At 39.5% G+C, this 18,318-nt stretch overlaps 1 protein-coding gene across 2 annotated transcripts in view; it reads left to right on the forward strand.

The window, feature by feature from the left end:
* The window catches only part of AUTS2 (activator of transcription and developmental regulator AUTS2), a 1,108,223-nt gene that overhangs the window by 327,808 nt on the left and 762,097 nt on the right, over positions 1–18,318 (forward strand). The window lies entirely within an intron of this gene.

Consider the following 18,318-nt stretch of genomic DNA (forward strand, 5'->3'; position numbering starts at 1 on the left):
TTATAGCCTCCATTTTTGATTGTACCTCATTAATAGCCTTTTTGATTTAGACTTGGTTAGATTTTAGTTCTTTTATTTCTCCAGAAAGGGTTTCTCTAATATCTTCCATACTTTTTTCAAGCCCAGCTAGTATCTTTATAATCATCATTCTGAACTCTAGTTCCTACATCTTACTAATGTCCGTATTGATTAGGTCCCTGGCAGTTGGTACTGTCTTTTGCTCTTTTCTTTGAGGTGATATTTTCCATCTTGTCCTTTTGTCCAGAGGAGAATAGATGAATGAGAGAACAAAATGCTAACAGGGTAACAACGACCCCAGAAAAATATACGGTAAACAAATCAGAAGAGACCTGAAACCAGGGTAAAAGAATGGGAAAGAAGGAAAAAAGGAAAAAAAGGAAAAGAAAAAGATTAAAAAAAAAAAAGAATATGCTCAAATATGATCAGGCTGGTGAATAGATCAGTGCCACAAACTAGATTTTGGGTGTATTTTGGTCTGTTAGAAGAAACTGTCTCTCACAATTTTAGAGAAAGAAAAGTTTATATATGTACAAAAATAAGGGTAAATATGGTGAAAGGATGGAATATAACTGTAAAGATGAAAATTATAAAAGATTTTATCAAAGGAATTGGTAAGAAGTTGGTTGAAAAAGAACATAGAGAAATTAAAAAAAAAAAGGAGAGAATGTGATCAGGCAGGAGACTAGAACAAAGCCATACGCTAGAGATTTAGGGTATATTCTGGTCTGTTAGAAGAAAATGTATCCCAAAATTTTAAAGAGAGGACAACTTATATATATACTATATATACCAAAAATAAGGTTAACTACTATGAAGGGTTAGAATATGACTCTAAAAATGAAAAATAAAAAAGATTTTTTAAAAAAGGGATTGATGAGATGTTGGTTGAAAAAGGGAAAAATATTCAAGAAAAAAAGAAAGAAAAAAAGAAAATTAAAAAAATTTACTTTGAAGGACTAAAGAATCATGGGGGAAAAGCCATGAATTCTATGTGCAGTATTCCCCTAGTGCTGACGTTCTGCCATTCTCATTGATTGGTAAACTTGGTCTTGGCTGGCTGATCTAAGGGAGGCACAGTTATTATCCCTGGTTTATAGATAAGGAAACTGAGGCACAGAGAGATTAAATTACTGGTTCAGGGACACACAGCTTGTAAGTGGCAGTACTCTTTATAGTTTACCATTTTATAAAGTTTTATGTTCTTAAAAGTGCTTTAGAATTTCAGGTTTTACTCTGATACCCTTTGTCTAAGTCCCATGTCTGTGAAAAATCAAAGCAAATCTGTGGTTTATTTTTTAGGGAATTATATATATATATATATAAAATAGTTGTATGCTTGTAATTACATTATGAATGGCTTCTTTTAATAGTGAGCAGCAGTAGCTCAGCTACTAATCTTATCCCTTGAGTAGTCAAGTAGTTAAGAAGTAGGTAAGCAAGTGAAGTGGTGGCCACTCGAGCAAGCCTCCACCAGAATAATTCTAAATAACTTCTCAGACTGAATTGCAGCTCGCTCAATCCTACTTCACTAGATAGCGTTGTTCAAAAGATACTCTTTTACTCTGTTACCTACCCTGCTGGCAAGCATTCTCAAGAGAGCTTATGCCTGTGGCCTATGGATCAAAGACATTTTCTCAAATACTGAGAATTTTGCTCCTAGCTGGAATTAAGCACATAGAGAATATACCTCCATAAAGTAAGCAAACTAGTTTAAAACACCCTAGCTGTAGTAGTATTCGTGCTTTTCAGAGTTTCCCTGAGGAACTTCATTAATCATGCAGACATTTTGACAAACAGGAAAGGCACAGATTTATTATTTGCCATCTCTTATGAAACCTGTACTGTCTCTTAGTGTAATTGCTTCAACTCCTCTGTGCTTTTTTTTTTCTTTTTGAGAGAGAGCGTGGGGAGAGTAGTGGGAGAGAGGGAGAGAGACTCTTAAGCAGGCTCCATGCCCAGCTTAGAGCCCAATGCAGGGTTTCAGATCATGATCAGAGTGGAAATCAAGAGTCTGATGCTTAACCAACTGAGCCACCCAGGTGCCTCAACTCCTCTGTGCTTTTATTTCCATTTAGAAAACAAGGAAATTGAGACTCAGTGAAGTGAAATACATGACGTGAAAGGAAAAGTCATGACATTAAAGGAAAAGGAAAGCACTTGTAGTATTTGCTGATTTTATCTTTTTACTGGTCACCTCGCCTTACTGTAATTTGGATTTATCTACCACTAGAACATCCCAAACCACGTGAAAAATAGAATGTATATAAACTAGTGTATGTATGTAATGTATGTAATGTAACGTATATAAGGGCTAATGGAAAATTCCTGAAAGATTGTTTCCTTGCTGTCTCATGCCTTAGTAGTAATAACACGTCCTTAGTGCTTATGGGGGTCCCGTTACAATGTCAGACGTTCTTCACGTTTCATCTCTAATTCTCACAGTTCGCACCAATCTGTCAGGTGGATGCTATTTTAATCTACATTTTTATAGATAAGATGGCTGAGACTTAGAAAAGTTAAAAACATTTGCCTGTGGCCATAAAGCTAGCTATTAGCAAAGCCATTGCTTTTTTTTTTTAATTTTTTTATTGTTATGTTAATCCCCATACATTGCATCATTAGTTTTAGATATAGTGTTCCATGATTTATTGTTTGTGCATAACACCCAGTGCTCCATGCAGAACGTGCCCTCCTCAATACCCATCACCAGGCTAACCCATCCTCCCGCCCCCCTCCCCTCTAGAACCCTCAGTTTGTTTTTCAGAGTCCATTGTCTCTCATGGTTTGTCTAAAGCCATTGCTTTTTAACCACTGTGCGATTTTCCATGCCCACTAAACTACATAAAAAGGTTTACTTTAGTTTTTTTCTCAGTTCAAGCCACCACAAGATACACATACTCGTTATTTGATTCTTTATAAAAATATTTTGTTTAATGGTCCCTGATGTTATCAGGGAAGTTGCTATTCATTTTTCAAGATCTGAGTTCGATGTTCTGTTTCCTGTGAACCTTCCCTGATTCTGTTCTTCTCTGTGTCCCTCTAGCTCTTTGTAGCCTCGGCCTTCAGATTTTCCCAGCTTACTGGCGTTTTTAGAAGCAAGTTGTCTGGTTGAGTTATTAGCCTTTATTTGTATTGCGAGCACTTTGTTGGTGCGTGGTGCACAGTAGATGGTTAATAGATGTTTGTTGAATTGAATTGGGTGTTTAATAACTGTTGAATTTAATTATGATATTTACTTTCTGGTATGCACTTCAGGCACTTCAGGAAGGTCACTGCAGCATTAGGTGCCTGTGGAGACCCTCCTTTCAGGCTGGGAATTGATGACTTGCAATTCCTATAAGAGATCAATGGAATGCATGATTGGGGCTGGTTTTTTCTAAATATTGCTCAGAACACATAGTATTATTTTTCCTTTTTAAAGGGTATCAATGATACTGTCATACTGAATAAAATAAAACCTTTTTAGTTAGTAAAAACTTTTTTAAGGTATCACAAGGTTTCTGCAGCATACTTTGTGAGCAGCAATATATATCCCAATGTTCAGAAAATCAGATTTTCAAAGCTTCACTTTATTGATTTTTATCCTATTGAAAGTAGCATGAGCAAGTGGAAAGAACATGGATTTTGGAGTGAGGTGTCTGAATCAAATTCTGGTTCAGCCACTTCCTCGCTTTTGACTTTGGACTAAATAGTTAACTTTTTAAACATAGTTTACGGATTCTTAAAATGGGAAAGGTACACATCTGCAGATTTTAGGATGAAATATGTTAGAAGGAAATGTGTCAAATCACTTCTCAGAAAGAGCTCTATGAGTTCTCTGTGGTAGCTTTTGGTATATTTTCATTTCAGTTGAATAGTTTTATTCTAATTATGTTCTAATTACATTCTTAAAAGTAGTGTAAGCATATATATATATGTGTGTGTGTGTGTGTGTGTGTGTATCCAGTATAATTAACATAGAGTGTTATATTAGTTTGAGGTGTACAATATAGTGATTCAACAATTCTATACATTACCCAGTGCTCATCAAAATAAGTGTACAGTTAATCCCCTTTATCTATTTCACCCATCCCCCATCCACTTCTCCTCTGGTAACTGCCAATTTGTTCTCTATATTTAAGATTGTTTTTTGTTTGTTTTTTTTTCCTCTTTGTTCATTTATTTTGTTTCTTAAATTCCACATATGAGTGAAATCATACAGTATTTGTTTTTCTCTGACTGATTTATTTCACTTAGCATTATACCCTCTAGACTCATCCATGTTGCAAATAGCAAGATTTCATTCTCTTTTATGGCTGATATTCCATTGGGTATATTTACTACATCTTCTTTATATATTCATCTGTTGATGAATTTACCGGGTTGCTTCCGTATCTTTGGCTATTGTAAATAATGCTGCAATAAACATAGGGGGTGCATATATCTTCTTGAATTTGTTTTTTCGTATTCTTTAGGTGAATACCTTGTGATGGAATTACTAGATCATATGGTAATTCTTTTAATTTTTTGAGGAACCCCCCATACTGTTTTCCACAGTGGCTGTACCAGTTTGCATTCTCACAAACAGTGCATGAGAGTTCCTTTTTCTCCACATACTTGTTTCTTATGTTGTTGATTCTAGCCATTCTGACAGGTGAGAGGTGGTATCTCATTGTGGTTTTGATTTGTATTTCCCTGATGATAAGTGGTGATGCGCATCTTTCCATGTATCTGCTGGCCATCTGTATATCTTCTTTGGAGAAATGTCTGTTCTTGTCTTCTGCCCATTTTTAATTGGATTATTTATTTATTTATATATTTATTTTTGATGTTGAGTTGTATACAAATTAGCTTAGAAAGGACAGATTTGGAGAAGATTATAACAGTGAGTATGGTAGTAAATGTGCAAGGAAGAATTTTTCTAAGTTCCAACAATAATTGCTTCCAGTACTTATTTTAGTGAGAGTTCAATATTGTTTCATTTTTACTTGTCTTCAGCTCAGGAAAAATAGTTTTACAAAATTGCCAGGAGGAGTCTCTTTAAAATGATATCCTAAATTTGCTCATCAGCAGTTGTAGCCAGTTATAAGTTCTGATTATCTGTTCCTCCTCCAATCACAGGTCCACTCATTTTAATTTTCCAGAATATGGTTTTTGGTTTGTTCTTAGGTTCTTTTTATTTTTTTAAAAGATTTATTTATTTGAGAGACAGCACGAGACATTTATTTATTTGAGAGACAGTGGAGGGGAGGGGCAGAGGGAGAGAGAATCTCAAACAGACACCACGCTGAGCATGGAGCCTGACACAGGGCTCGATCTCATGACCCTGAGATCATGACCTGAGGTGAAACCAAGAGTTGGACGCTCAACTGACTGTACCACCCAAGCACCCCATGTTCTTAGGTTCTTTGAACTGCTACCGTGGAGCTAGACTTCCAGAAGCTTCTTTTTATCTGGTATGAATTCAGGGCTTATGCTAGAACATCTTGATTTTGAGAACCTTGATCATATTAACTTCCAATATTTCTTGATTGAGCTAAGTTAGATGTTGAGAATATCATGTGATCAAATTTCTTGTGTCTTTAGGCCTTTTTGTTTCCAGAATAGCATTGTAATTTTTCATTGTGTAGAAAATAGGAGGACTGTAGTTTCTGAATTCTTTGCCTTCTGATCAGGATTGCATTTTGATTTCATCAGTCTGTGCTCTGAAATTGCAGAGGTAGGTAGAGCCCCGTGCTACTTGATAGTGTACCTAGAGTCATCGAGAGCTGAGAATAAGTACAATGAGCTCATCTAGAGTGGATAGTAGCCATCACTTTTTACTTGGTTCCTTTGAGGACTCACTAAATCCACACAGTGAATTAACTAAGGCTGTTTGAGAAACAACCAGTGGGATAATGAACACTTTTATGGTTTTTAAAATGACTATGGGGAGAATGATCAGAAGAGGCAATTCCAAAATGGCAGCTGGGTTTTCATTGTTCCTCTGGGACTTGCATTGAGATGTATGCTTTTAGCTGATATCCCCTTTAACAGGAATTCATTAGGGGGTATCCATTAGCCAATGAATAGTAAGAAAAAGGAGGAGTTTAGTTATTTCACAGAGAAAAATGTGACTTTAACTCTTAACTAATTATAGTTGGGCGTATTAGAAGAACTGCCCCCTTCCCCAAATCTGGAAAATTTATTTAAAGACCTTGAATTTTATTTAGAAATAAGGAAAAGCAGACTGTTTTAGTTATTTAAAATTTTGTGTTTCTACTTAGATTTATCCAAAGAGATAGTGCTCAGATCTTACTTTCTAGGTACCTTACTAGTAAATTATCTTTTTCTGTACTTTTATGGCAGTTTCTTATTTCTAAGGATTGAGACTTTTTATGTTGATAATATTTACATTTTTTTTCTCTTCCAAAAACTGTTGAAGTGTGAAAGTATAAATTTATACTTGCGGTGTTTGCTTTTTTAAAAAAAAAAATTTTTTTTTTTGCTTTTAAATATTTTTGTGCTACTCATACTTCCTGGTATAAAGATAAAAAATGATACCAAATTTAAAAAAAAATGAAAGTAATGCTGAGTGCTCACTAAATTATTAAAATGTTAATGTGATGCCAATTGGAGCTAGTTGACAGGCAGCAACAGCAGACTGGGACTCCCCCTCAACTTTCTGCAAGGTTTAGACAATTTGGGGTGAGGAGACAAATTCTTCAATAGCCAGCGTTTTCATTTACTTCTCTTTCTGAATCCTAAGTGCAGAGAAATACTGTGAAAAGTGCACTGCACATAACTGGCAATCTTCATGGTGGCTTCGTTGTATAATTCGTGTGACCTTGGGCATGAGATTGTGCCTCTCTGGGTCGTAGTTGCCCAGTCATCGGAATTGTACTGTTAGACTAGATCATGATTCCCCGTTGTGTGTTGTTGTGGGAAACGTGGCGGTGCGTTAGGAGCCATATAAAGCCTCCGTGTGAACCCAGCAGGCGTATCTTCCTGCCTTCCTTCCTTATCTATTTTACCTGAGGTTTTTGCCAAAACATTAATTTTATACATTTAAGGAAACATATTGAGGACTAAAAGGAATTCAGATGATATATATAGTGATGAGGACGCCAAATCTGAAAGAAATACGCTAACACCAGGCCACAGAAAGGAGTCCCCTTGTTTTGGATTCACTGTTCTCTGCCAGTTAGGGTTCTCTGATGGATCATTTGGGGGGGTCATTGCCTTAGACAGCCATTACAGTCTTTCTATTCTAAAGTTATGTAACTGTGAGAACATTTACATTTTTGAATTTCCCTCTTCCTGATCCTAAATCAGTGGCATTTTCTAAAGAAGAGTTCATGTATTTTATTTACATGAAACCTGTCACGATGTTGTTCGATAACAACTCTTGTTAAGAGAGCTTGTCCTGAAAGGAAGGTACTTAGTGTTGGCACTGGAGGCTGGTGGGGTGAGGAGTGACGAGCAATGCGGTCAGCGCCCTAGTACTTCTGGTGCCCCCATCAAACCCCTCGGCCTCTCTATTTCTAATGCCATTTACTTTTGTGTTCCTTTTGTCTTCCATTTTAGTCTGGATTCTGGCGGAATGGAAATCCATGTTTCTGAACTTAGTGTGTCCCCCCCTCCCCCCTCCTGTCTTCAGCAACAGTATAACAGCCGAGCCGCTGCTCTATTAAGCCCAAGAGCTTAAAAGATTAAAGAAACCACTAACAGCAGTCAGGAGGAAGTTTAAAGGCCTGTTTTTCTGAGGGTTTGTGTTTTCATTCTGGTGGTTGAGTAGAAAATTGCAAACAGGTTGTGTTCAGCAGCTGGAATGCTCTTCCACATCTGGGCAGACCCAGCCTTCTGTTCATTTCCCACTCATTGCAAGGGTAGCTGGCCTGAGGTGGGACCTGCAGGCGGGGATACTAGAATTCTTTGTGTGTTTCGTCATTAGAACTTTTTTGTAGAAATGTTTTCACAGAAATGTCAACTTGTCCTCTGTTCTTCCACTAACTTTACTGAGTACTTAACTTCAACTCAGTTGCTGAAGAGAGGCCTGAATAAAATAATAGAAGAATCCCCCAAAGACTTACCCCCTAAAACAGGAATTGTTTTGGCTCTCAGTAAATTCCTACTTTGGAGTCCAGGCGTGGTGGCCTGCCCCTCAATCTCTCTCTCTCATGTATCTCTCAGCCTTTTATCCGTGGGGTTTGGCCTGTGGTTGCTAGAACCCAGGAGCCCGTCCCAGTAACGCATGATTGGTTCAGCCTCCGTTACGCATTTGCTGCTGCTTACTTCTGATGGATGTTTCATAGAGTGAATTGCAGGGAATCCAGAATGTCTGCTGATTTGTTGGTGGATCCTTAAGCACAGTTCGACAGTGTTCTTAATAAAATCAAAGTTTTTAAAGTTAGATGTGGGTTACTTCATTCTTCCTCTTTCTTTTACCATCATTTTTCCCATTGCAATTAGAATTTTATAGCTAGATGGGGAGCCCTTGCAATGTCCTCAGGTGCTGGAGCAGATAGCATAATTGTGTTGCTGTTCCTTCTGATGTAATCGAGAGAGGTGGGACCTGGGGCAAACTGCAGTGCTTGTCCCTTCAGGCAATCAAAACCATTTTAAAAAAGGTAATGTGCTGGTCAAATAAAATAGGACTGTCAGTTCAATTGCTATTTTTGGACAACTTCCTTATTTTATAGACGTGGAAAGAGAAGCTGAGAGAGTTTTGCTTTCCTCAAGGTCACAAAACTGGTCAGTGTCCCAACTAGGTCTAGACACTGTGGGCTATTTGAGAAAATCAAGTGGTCCAAGTTCAATCATTAGTGGCACTTTTGGTCCTAAGTATGCACAGACCAAGGCTTTCATGTTTGGACTCTAGGATTTTAGGATTATTAAAGCTAATCTAGCTTTTAGATAAACCAAATGGATTTTGGAGATTATAAAGAACCCATTGTGATGGCTGGAACAGCTCTTAAGTGGAGCTCCCAGACAGTTCGATTTGCAATTGTTCTGTAACACCATATGGATTTCCAAGTAAATACATTTTGCATATTGCTTACAAATTATCTTCATGAATAATGAAAGCTGTGCTACAGGAAGCTAGAGATTATGAGAGGCTGTTTTTTTTTCTTCTAAACTATATTTCATTCCTTTGTTTCTTTTGCTTTTATTTACTGTGCCCTCAAGGGTATGTATTTGAGTTGGAGGGTGATTGGGAGGGAGAGTGCTATTACATGTTTCTCAACATCTGTGTTTCTTTAGGAAACATCATCTCTTTTGCTACCAAAGAGGGCTTGCCAGTTCGAATACAGTACACTCTGAACCATTCTTTCTCCTGTGCTGATCTATGCTATATTTTGTTTAATTTCATTTCGTTTAACTGAGATTCCTTAACAGGGTTCTGTGCTTCTCTCAGGGAAGAATCCTCTGCTATTAATATCTCCTATATGCCTGGTTCTCTCTAGGCACCTCCGTGATTTCCAGTAGCTCCTAACAACCTCATAAGATAGGTATTGTTACCTCCACATTTTAGGTAAAGAAGCAAAGGCCTGGAGATTGTGTCTTCCCTAATTATGCACCTGGGAAGTATAGAACTGGCATTCAGATGCAAATCTGATTTAAGCCTAGGGTAGTTTCCAAAATGCCATACCACTTCTTTGCCTTCTCTCTCTTTCTTCACCTAGCATTTTGACCATACAAATTGTCCTGGCATCTCCAAGGAGTTTCCATATTCTTTTGTCTGGAGTATAGCTTTCAAATTTTTTTTGTCCCAGTCCACACAGTTTCTGCCATGGTCAAGTGTATGTGCTTACGTATGCACATGCACAAATGCATGAGCACACCCATGCTTACATATAAACCTGAAACAGAGTTTTTTCAAATGATAACTTAGTGCACACAGTACACTAACATCTCCTTTTCTGTTCTCTTTCACTAACACACACTGTAGCATCTCCTTTTCTGTCCTCTTTCACTAACACGCACACACACACACACGCACACATCTGTGCATACTTACATGGTGGTGATCACCCACTAAATTGATGTTAGGACCTAGGACACCTGTAGTTGAGAAACACTGACCTGGAGGGAGCTGTCCAAGGTGGGGTTCATGCTTCCCTCCTACCCCCGTAGGATTTTTAGGATGATCCATTGGTACACAGGGCAAAATAGTAGAAATTATGTTTAGATTTATTATCTTTAGGGAAGACACGTGGAACATTATTGATTTAGTATATGATCTGGCAGTCTACTATCTGTGGGACAGTCAGTGCCCATAAGGGTGTGGCAGGTGTCCGGAAGGGGGAGTGGACGTTTCACAAAATGTCAGATTCCTTCAGCCTTTACCCTTTTGTTCTCCCCATGTTGTGGGACATGTTCCAGTTTGTGTGGGTCAGAAAGTGTGTTACCAGGTTACACTATTTACTTTAACCCTCACAAAAAGGACAAGTGATTTTTAAAAATTCCTTCAAATTAACTGTGGAATTAGGTAACATAAGCATAGGGAGACAGCAGGAAAGTTGTAGAGCTTATATTGCCATTATTTTTACAAGCTCCTTATCGCCCATGTTACAAGTATAGACCGCAACTACAGAATCGTATGTAGTAAGAAGATTTAAATTATAAAAGCAATTGGGAACTGAGGTTTATATCCATGATCATTAATGATTTACCTTGCCCTCAGTGGAAGTTGTACCTTGAAATGACAGTGAATGTCATTATGTTGGGTAAAACAGTAAAAACTGTATTCATTTTATCTGTATATTGCCCTGATATTTATTTGTATGTTTTGTAATACGTACAGTCCATCAGTGCCACAGAAGTAGCTATATACATATTGGGAGGAATATGCTTAAAAAAGTTTTTGATACTGATAAGGGTTTAAAATCAAAATTATGTGGAGATTACTCATGGTCTGGAGAACTGCCGGTATGAGTGTCCAGTAATTGTTAATAAGTATCCTGGGGTCCAGACGAAGAGTGAAAAGAGAGTAGAAGAGAGGGTATTTATGTACAAGTTAGAGAACAACCCTCCCCAGGTGGATTCAGTTCTGTGGGCACAGGTTTGGTGAGCACCCTGTGCCTTTGCACGCATCACAAAAGTCTCCCCTTTTCCTGGCAGAGGAGCCCTGGGTTAGGGTGTGTGAGTTGGCAAGAGGCATGGTCTAGATTTTTGCCCCCCACCCCAGTCTTCCATCCTTCTGCAGGTGTAGCCTACACGAGCAGGTGCAGGTACCAGTCCTGATGCTGAAGTATGAAAAAAGGAAGAAGAGTGAACACAGGAGCCACTGATGAATGTAGGGAACAGCAGCAACCAGACCCCTCTCGTATTTAGGTATTCATTCAACTACGTATTTATAGAATACCTGTTTTGTGTTAGACATATTCTGCAACAGGAGTCCGCAAACCTCAGCCCGATGGACAAACCTGATCTGTTGTCTGTTTTGGCAAATAGAGTTTTGTTTGGAACATAGCTATGTCCCTTTTTTTATGTTTTTTTCTGTGGCCACTTGTGAGCTATAATGGCGGAGTTGAATAATTGTGACATAAGTATGGCCTGCAAACCTGAAGTGTTTCCTAATTCCTGAATTGTTTCCTTTACTGGAAAAGGTTGAGGACCTCTGTTTTAGAACAGGAATCTGTAGTTGCTTCGGTGCCATCCCATGGTAACTGAGCCGTGGGCTTTTTGGCTTCTCTCCTATTTGCCCTGCTTGCAGAAAACACCTCCACTGGAGCCATGCTAGGGCACATTGGGGCAGAGAGGCAGAGCTAAAAGCATGCAGCCGGGGCATATCTATTGCTTAGGTGTCTACACAGGCAGTGTAGTACAGAGAAGAGAACAAAGGGCTAGGAGTCTGGAGATGGTGGAGACCTGTGACCTTCTCTCTGGGCCTCAGGTTCCTTCACTCTGCAACTAGGAGATCACACTAGATCAGTGATTCTCAGACTTTAACCAGCATCAGAATCACCTAGAAGGCTCGTTGAACAGATTGCTGGGCCCTACCCTCCTACCCAAGGTTTCTGATTCTGTAGGTCTGGGAGGGCCTGAGAATTTCTGCCCTATTTTTTTTTTTTTTAAGATTTAGAAAGCAAGAGCAGGAGGGGCAGAGGAAGAGGGGGAGAGATCCCAAGCAGACTCTGTGCTGAGTGTGGAACCCAACGTGGGGCTTGATCTCATGACCCTGATATCGTGACCTGAGCCGAAACTAGGAGTTGGACACTCAACCGACTGTGCCGCCCAGGCACCCCGGAAATTTAGGCTTTTAACAAATTCTGGGTGTTGATGCTTCTGGTCTGGCGATGTGTACTTTGAGAGCCACTGGATTAGATCTTTAGTAAAGAGTTCTTGGAAGAGTAATTAGTCATCCTCAGATAGGCAGGGTGCCTGGATTGCTCTTTGGTAGCCTGTCTCTCTTTGGCATTTTACAGGGAAAGGCTGGGGTAACACTGTGAGAAATGACATTTGGAGAGGACCCCTATCCTAGATGCCTCTGTGATATGTCATCCAGAGCTGTCCTGGGCTACATTGTAAATTCTCACATTCCATCTATACAGGCTTCCTCTTCATAATCAATCATTCCAAATTTTGTCCATTGCCTCTGAAATCCTAGACCCTCAAGTGATCAGTCTTTTAGGGCACCATGGAAGAAAAAAAATCCATGATGGCAGATTATTTTTCATGCTGTCTTCCCCATCCCCCCTACAATGACTGCTGTTCCCTTTTTCCTTTTAAGAACTCTTGTTCCAGGGGTGCCTGGGTGGCTCAGTCGTTAGACGTCTGCCTTCGGCTCAGGTCATGATCCCGGGATCCTGGGATCGAGTCCCACATCGGGCTTCTTGCTCGGCCGGGAGCCTGCTTCTCCCTCTGCCTGCTGCTCTACCTGCTTGTGCTCTCTCTCTCTCTCAAATAAATAAAAAATCTAAAAAAAAAAAAAAAAAAAAAAAAAAAAGAACTCTTGTTCCAATTGCCTTTTTTCTAAAAAAGTCATTTTCTTGGTTGCAATAATGTCTCAAGAGCTATAGGGAGCCTACTGGTGTCAGAAACTAATGCAAGTTACTTGCAGGATAATCTTAATCAGTCCTCTCAAAAATTCTTGGAAGTATTCTATTTTCTTCATTTTACAAATGAGTAGTCATTACAGATTGGGAGTTAAAGAAGTTAAGTAATGTATGACCTGGGCAATTTAAATATCCATGCAGATGACCATCAAAACCCAAGCTGCTCAGGTTTTGGCCTCTTTCCCTCTAGCCTTCACCCCTGCTTCCTCTTGAGTGCCCATTCTCATGTTCAGATCTTGGCCCTGTTGTTAACCAGGTTTGCTCTTCCTTAGAAATCATGAACTCTAATATCCTGTTGTCATCGCGGTGCAGCAGTTCATGCCGTGGCAGAGCTCTCTCTTACCTCCTTTCTCTGCCAACAGAAATAATTTTCTTCTCTGAACTATTTTTGTATCTTGAAAGTCTTAAAAAATCTGTGTACTTTGCACTAATTATATTGGCATGTTTCTAGTTCCTTTACTACAAGGTAACCTTCTTGAAAAAGTTATTTTATATCATTTTTAAGGTTTCTACAGCACCAGGTTCTGTGTCTGGTATAAAGTAGGCCTCAGTAAATAACTGCTTAACTGAGCTAGAGAACGGTTAAGACGGGCTTGAATTCAGGTCTGTCTTGCTCACAGTGCAGTATTCAGGTCTCCCACTGACCGTGGCTTATTCGTATCTAGTCTGATCTGCTTGAAGAAGGAATTGTTCAAGAGGTGGTGTCATTTGTAAGGTGCTGTGTCTACCTTTCCATATCCAATATGCTATTAGTGATGGCTTTTCATTTTGTCAAAATGCATCTTCTCTTTTTCAACTAGAGTTCAAACAATAATTTTAGACAATATCCTAAGAACATTTGGAAACATGACATCTCAGATCTGTTTTCCCCTCACAAAAGTATATACAGCTATAATTACTAATTGCTGTACTCTAAGTAGAGACAGATGATACGTATGTTTGTGACAGTTTTCCAGAGGGAGAGCTAAGTAACCAGGCTCATTTTTCCATAATGTGAATGTTATTCACAAACTATTACCATAATTGATGCACCAAGCCACTGTAGGGTAAATAATGTGTTGTGTGTGGGAAGCAAGCTAGTAGTCAATGAATATTAAAGAACAAAACCTCATTTTAAAAGAGAAGCTGTAATTATAATCATTCTGAATTCGTACTGCAAAACCAGTTAAAATAACTTGGTTGCCATTTATCTATGTAATTCTGTGTGTAAAGGAAGTAGGTATATGAGTAGAGCTGTTTAGAAGTGTGTGCATACATTCACACATTTTTATAAAAAGACGATGTCAAACTTCAGAAGCAGCCATTTTTCAAAGGCGTTTGATGCAGAAATGTGAACACGAACAGAGTTTATCAGTGAAATTTATATTGATGGGAAAGAGCAGAATTTCAGTTTTATCTTTTGCTTCGTAGGTGTTTTATGTCTACCTGGAATGTCTTGTTCCTTTCCTTGACTAATTCAGCTTCCGTATTTTTTTTCCAAGCTCCTTTTTCATAGCAAGTCTTTCTCATCCACTTCTCATCTCTCTCTTATTGCCTTCTAGATACTCATCAACTTCTGTGTGTGGTGTATTGATTTGAACTTGCGGGATTTGTTGTTTTGTAATAAGAGGTCATAAGTCACTTCCTATGTGTATCATCAGTCTCCCCAACCAGACTGCCACGTCATTTCAGGAAGGGATAGCTCTGTTTCTGTCTGTGTATGTGTAGCTCATTCTCATATTCTCCTGGATCATGGTCAGTGCTCTCTATGCTTGTGCTGACTCCTTTAGGAGGGGCTGCTGGTTATCTCTTTTTCTCCGTCAGATGTTGCATTATGTTTGTACAAGCTTTTACGTTTCGTGCTTGCTTACCAGTGTCTCTAAAAAATGCTCTATTATAACTGGAAAGAATTAGATCCTGTTGGTGTGGAGTTTTTGATGGAACACTTAGTCAGGAATCTGGAATGTGGCTTATGTGAAATATATAACCCCTTCATCTTTGTCAGGCTCTGAAATCCAAGGGAGAGGATGCTGCCTTTGTCTCTTGGTTTTTAATGTTTTAGATACATGTGTTTTAGATATAGACAAGGTGATTGGATCAGAGCTTGGATATGTTTATATTTTAAAGTAAATTATAGTGTATCTATTCTTAGGAGCCTTTTAGAAAAATCTCTTCAACATTGATCCTGTTACTAGTTGTAACCTCAGTATATTTTGATAATTTCCTTCAAATATATACCTTTCCTTCTGTATGGGTTTCAGTTGTCTTTTCCATATATATCAATGAAAGTATGGACAGTGTCTGAATTACTTTAAGTTCAAATTTCCATGGCCCTTAATGTCAGACAGAGACAATTTATTCAGCTAGTTTATCCAACTGAACATATTTCTATAACAGAAAAATGAATAAATAGAAGTTCCTTAACATATTGCTTGTATAGACAGAGACCATGTTGTAAAGCTCTGTTTAGCTCTCCCTCTCAAAAGAGGATTATTGGTTTCCTGCCTTTAACTCAGTCTTAAACAATTTGACCTTTCTGAGGGCTTTTTGGAAAGTTTTAAGGAAAAAAAAAAATAACAAAGCTCATACAACCTCACAACCTCAAGGAATTCTAAGTATTAAAGTTCACCTCTATGAAGGTAATTGGTTCAGAAATTGAGCATTATTTGCTATACTTCAGTGCATAATATAGGTCATTATTCATGTATCTAACTCTGGGATAGCTTGAGTTTGCTTGCCCAGATAATAGTTATGACAGGAGAGGAACATTATCCAGGAGTGGACTCTTTAGAGGGACAAGGAGCCTGGACCTGACCTGTGGGGAGGCTGTTCTCATCCTCTAGTCTTCCTACAAGATGGCTTTGGTGTCTGTTGAGAACTTTTTCCCACCTTGAAAATCCTAGGTGGGACTTTGGCCTGATTCCCTCAAGGACTCTGGAAACTACTTAGCTTGGAGTGCTGCCATTTGAGTCTGTTCTTGGCAGTGGGCCTTGGCTTTTTTCCTGTGAGGCCCTGTGCCTCTTAGGAGCAGAGAGGAGGTCAGATGCAGATAACACAGGCATGATGTCTGTCTCCTGAAATGCTCAGCTGATGTGCATTTCTCCTTTCCCCTAAGGGTTTAAGGAAGAACACATTTATCATGGAGTGTAATGAGTAGGAAAGAACATGTGGTTTTTTTTTTTTTCTGCTACTGGAAGCAGGAGAGTAGGATAAAAATCTTTCTGTTTACAAGTCAGCTGTATCTCTTTGTAATTTGTGTTCAAATAATTTGAAGCTTTGCTGCTAAGCTAAACTTCTGAACAGTTTCATTTGCAAACGCCTTCTTGGAGGGCGAAGGGAAGCTTTTGTCAGGATTTGAGGTCTGAGATGAGAATTGTGAGTTAAGCCAAGGTGGTGGTGGTGGGGGGCGTGTGTGTGTGTGTGTGTTGCATGCAAAGCATGTGCATGTATGCATGTGCTTAGTTGGGCAGGGACAAGGAGGGTTGAAGAAAAGAGGAAGGGTCTTTCCCAGCAAAGGAAACACCACATACGAAGGTTGGATGACAGGTAATGAGTCCTTTCGAATGTTTTATAAGAGCTGTGACCAGGCCTGTTTGCTGAGAACAGGGCAAGTCCTCGAGCGCCCATCATACCTCTTCAGCCTGTCGTAACGAGCGTTCAGATGCTCTGCCAGAGGAAATGGTGTGTTCCAAGTGCAGCTGGGATGGAAATGGAGTCTGTTTAGTGCAGCTGAAGGAGTCCTCCACACAGACTGCCCCCTTCAAACAGTAAACGTCTGTTTAAAAGGAAACAAAACAAGGCTGGTGGGAGTTGGAAGGAGCAGGAGTTTATGTCAGAAAATGAAAATGAGTTGCTGTGGAAAGCCTGTCTTGGTGATGGTTTCAGAGATATTAAAAGAACTCAGTTGCTAGTTTGTTATATTTCTGTGTATGTTTTTGTGGACTTTTAATTCTCCAGGAGACATGGAGGATACAAAAGCAGTCCTGTTTCTCTTAGGGAACATGCTGCTATTGTTGGAGATGATTGCCTTGCAGCTCACAAGCCATGGCATCTTCTTCTACTTGCGTTCACCAGGGAGCTAGGTAGCCTTACGGTGTCTTCCCAGCTCTTCGTGCCCCTTCCTTCTGGCAAGACAGGCTTTGAACGTGATCAGAGTGTGATTAAGGCTCTGCTACAGCAGGTGGAGGTTCTGACTTGGAAGTCTAGGAGGTGAAATTTGGATTGTGCTTCCAGCTGATAGTAGCTACTAAGCAAAGGGTAGGAGGTTGTACTGTAGTTGTAGGTGACACTGCCGTTACCTTTTTGTCAAGCTCAGTCGTGAGCCTTGAGCTGTGTTAACTGCTTTACAAACACGGGCCCATTTTAAGGAAGGTTTGATGAGTCTCAGTGTACAGATGGGGGACTTGAGGCTGAGAGAGAGAACGAGCTTGCAGTTGCACCCAGCGTGTGGCGTGGCCAGCAGCGGACCGGAGGTCCCTCTGTCTCTAAAGCTCTTGTGGGCAACCACCGCCTGTTGCATTGCACTCTCTCAGCGTAGCCCTTTTGCCCTGCCTCCATCAGTTCTCGTCCTTCCCCTCTTTTAAGATGCTTTAAACAAACACAACCAGAAATCTGCCTCTGGAATTGATGCTCATCTCCTTCCTTATGTCCCGTTAGGCGATGCCTTATATTCATGCAAATATTAGATAATTTGCGGGGATAAAATAAATAGTAATTTTATCTTATCTCCCCTGGACTCTAAGAGAATTTGTACTCTGTTATTAATTCTGTCTGTTCCGTGATCATGCTCTGTGACCAGAAATGTGTAACACCGTTGTAGCCTTACCGGTATTCTCAGGATGCACTTACGTGCAATAGCCTGAAGCTAGGCTCAGGAGCTAGGAAGACTCCTAGACCAGCTTAACCACAGTCCTTGTGAGACCGTGGTGAAGTCACTGTACCTCTCTGGGCTTCACTCTTTTCATCACTGTGGTCTTTGATCCAGGTCACTTCCCAGTCTGGGAGGCACGGTCTTTATCAGGACACTAAGTAGGTCACATGCAGCATGTCCTTGTGTGCCTATTATTTTTAGGTGTTTCTAGAAGGGATGGTTAGTAAAATAGAAATTCATTAAAAAACATTATTAAATTCTTATATTTTGTGTTTCTTCAATTAATGAATGCCTGCTAAAATTTAGTATGTTATCAAGTGAGGACTTCATTATTTCTTTTTAATTAAAAGGGGGGCCTCATGCTAAAAGTTAGATGCTATTGATTTTCATGAGCTTTTAAAGTCCCTTCCCAATTAGAATATCCACTAA

This window comes from Phoca vitulina, unplaced genomic scaffold (assembly GCF_004348235.1).
Source record: "Phoca vitulina isolate PV1807 unplaced genomic scaffold, GSC_HSeal_1.0 scaffold45, whole genome shotgun sequence".
Lineage (NCBI taxonomy): Eukaryota > Metazoa > Chordata > Mammalia > Carnivora > Phocidae > Phoca > Phoca vitulina.